At 43.7% G+C, this 3,081-nt stretch overlaps 1 non-coding gene across 1 annotated transcript; it reads right to left on the reverse strand.

Moving 5' to 3' along the window:
- Window positions 1-233: 233 nt before the first annotated feature.
- On the reverse strand, window positions 234-306 carry trnai-aau (transfer RNA isoleucine (anticodon AAU)). Its single transcript has one exon. It is a non-coding gene; the product is annotated as a tRNA-Ile (tRNA).
- Between the last annotated feature and the right edge of the window lie 2,775 nt (window positions 307-3,081).

Below are 3,081 nucleotides of genomic sequence, written 5' to 3' on the forward strand. Positions count from 1 at the left end.
AAAATACGACCAGATGTTTAGTCAGTGGCAAAAAAAACCACATGTAATTCTGTAGAGAATGTTGAAACCAGGGACCTTTAGATCTTCAGTGTAACACTCTCCTAACTGAGCTATTTCAGCACAGTCAGGAGAGCAACTGTTGCCTGGTTGCAACTCATTCAAAGAACCAAAACATAAGCGCAAAACACAGATGTTTAGTAAGTGCCAAAAAAAGCATATAATTCTCTCGTGGTTGCTGAAACCAGGTATTGAACCAGAGACCTTTAGATCATTTGTCTACCGCTCTACCAACTGAGCTATTTCAGCTCCATAAGGGTAGGCACTGTTGCCTGGTTGCACCTGTGTCAAAGAACCATAACATGCCGCAAAACATGACCAGATGTTTAATAAGTGCCAAAAAATCACATAATTCTATACTAAATGCTGAAACCAGGGACCTTTAGATCTTCAGTCTAACGCTCTCCCAACTGAGCTATTTCAGCTCCGTGAGGGTAGGAACTGTTGCCTGGTTCCAACTCTGTGAAAGAACAAAAACATGCCGCAAAATATAACCAGATGTTTTATAAGTGCCGAAAAACCACATAATTCTATAGTAAATGCTGAAACCAGGGATCTTTGGATCTTCAGTCTATCGCTCTCCCAACTGAGCTATTTCAGCTCCGTGAGGGTAGCAACTGTTGCCTGGTTGCAACTCTATCACATCATAGAAGACTGCTTTCAACACACCCACGAAACACTATGAATACTTGGTGATGCCCTTTGGACTCACGAACGCAGCAGCCATATTTCTGAATTTCGTCAATGATGTCTTACGCAAAATGCTTAAAGGTCTAATTCAGAGGAGCTATATTTTATTTATACATCACACAAACGTAGTTAATTTTTCATGAAAAAATATAAAAAAAAAATTCTCAACACAACAGAAGTGAAATAAATTACCACCAAAAGGCACATTTTTTTGGGGGGAATCTGAATGCCTCCGATGTCTGTGTCAAACTAAGGATCTGTTGAAACTGCTTCCTTGTGACTTAACTCCGAGACAACCCCAGTAGAGTAAGGATCGGTCGCTGCTGAAGTGTTGTCGTCAGAGTGGGATCTCGAGGAGATAGACAAGCCAAGGGAACACTTTACCGGGCTTTCAAAGCAGTCCTCTGTGAAATGCTTGTAACTTATTACCGTCCACTTTGATTTGTAAGACCAATCACAAATCTGGTCCATAACCTGGCTATCTGTTCATCTTTCGGCCATTCATGTCAATCAGCGTTTGATGCAGAACAGCCGTATACAACACACTTCCTCAATCACCATCTTTGCAAACTTTTTCACTCTCTGGCTAAATGTTGTCTCCGTGTGACGTCACATTCCGTGGAGTTACATAACTTGCTGAATCTCAGTGGCATTTCAAACAAAATCTTAAGACTGACATTGATGCTAATTTGTTTCATTTCTGTTGTTGAGTTTTTAAATATTTTTTAAATTAAATTTTTGCTACATTTGTATGATGGACAGATAAAATACAGGTCCTCCGGATTAGACCTTTAACATATATGTTTTTGTGTACCTAGATGACATCCTAATTTTTTTCCCAGACAAAAAATTTCCATGCTGGGCACGTTTGTGCAGTGTTACAGCAGTTGTTGCGTCACGACCGATATGTCAAGGCTGAAAAGTGTGAGTTTCACCAACCTTCCCTGTCATTCTTGGGCTTTGTCTTGGCAGAGGGGGAGACACGCATGGATCCCTGCAAGGTCAAGGCCCTTCTTCATCGGCCCACTCCTACTACTCGCAAGGAGGTATCGAGGTTTATCGGGTTTGCCAACTTCTACCTCAAATTCATCCGAAACTTTAGTACCGTGGCAGCCCCATTGCATGTGGTAGCCTCTCCCCACAGTTCGTTCATTTGGAATCGGGCTTGCTAGGCCGCCGTTCATAAGTTCAAGGCCAGCTTTACTTCAGCTCTGGTCCTCATCTTGCCTGATCCTGATAGGCAGTTTCTTGTCGAGATTGATGCGTCGGATTCTGGGTGGTTCTCTCAAAGAGTAATCCTTAAGACGGAAGACAACACCCCTGTGCATTCCTTTCCAAAAATCTAACTCCGGCAGAACGAAATTATAACATCAGCGACTGCGAACTGCTTGCAGTCAAGACAGCCATGTCAAAATTGAGAGATTGGTTAGAGGGGACGCAGATCCCATTCTTGGTACTAAAGGACCACAAAAATGTAGAATATATTAAATCAGCCAAGTGGCACTCTTTTTTTCGCACTTCTGCTTTGTGATGTCCTATTGACCAGGGACAAAGAAGTCCGACCATGCCCTAATCCTCCCCGATACTTGTTTCATCTCAGTCTTCACCTGAGAAATTGATACCAAGTGAAGACCGGCAGCTGGCTTAGCCGGCTTGTCCTTGTCGACCGGGGTGGCTCATTTTCGGCACCGAGGTGGCATATCATGGTGTGCGGCTGAGTGTGCCATTGTGGGCAGCGTTGTTCAGAGCCGCCGCCATCCGCGAGCCCGAAGGCGTCTGCGCCGCCTCGCAAGCCTGACGCTGTCCGATGCGCACATCGACACATTTAGCACACCTGCCATATGTACGCGGATCTTTTGTTACATTATGAGAGACCGATTATGTGGTTCGTCTCAAACTATTTTTTTTTAGTCGCTGTATAAACACCTACCTGTCATTTGGAACCCACGAAGCTCCCGTCCTCTGCACCCGTGCAATCCATTTTTCACGACGAACCGGGTCTCTTGCAAACTTATTAAGGGTAATTCTATCCTCCCAAGTGTTCAAGCAATTTCCAGCAATGCAACGAGCTGGCATTTTGGCTAAAACGAAGGAACAACGAGCAACCTTCCCGAGGTAAAACTAAGAGAAACAAACGAGTCCACATGAGGGCGGTCCTGCCATGTCCGTCACTTCCTGCTTCTTCTTGAAAACAAATCCCTCGAGAGGATTTTCATGGCGGGAGTTACAAAAAGCTGTAAATGTCAAAATCATGTTTTTTCCCCAGAAAAAAATCTAATAAATTCAAAGCCCCCCAGAGTTCACCTCAATGTAACATTGTAAATAAAACATTAA

The sequence above is a fragment of the Syngnathoides biaculeatus genome, chromosome 20, assembly GCF_019802595.1.
Source record: "Syngnathoides biaculeatus isolate LvHL_M chromosome 20, ASM1980259v1, whole genome shotgun sequence".
Taxonomy (NCBI): Eukaryota; Metazoa; Chordata; class Actinopteri; order Syngnathiformes; family Syngnathidae; genus Syngnathoides; species Syngnathoides biaculeatus.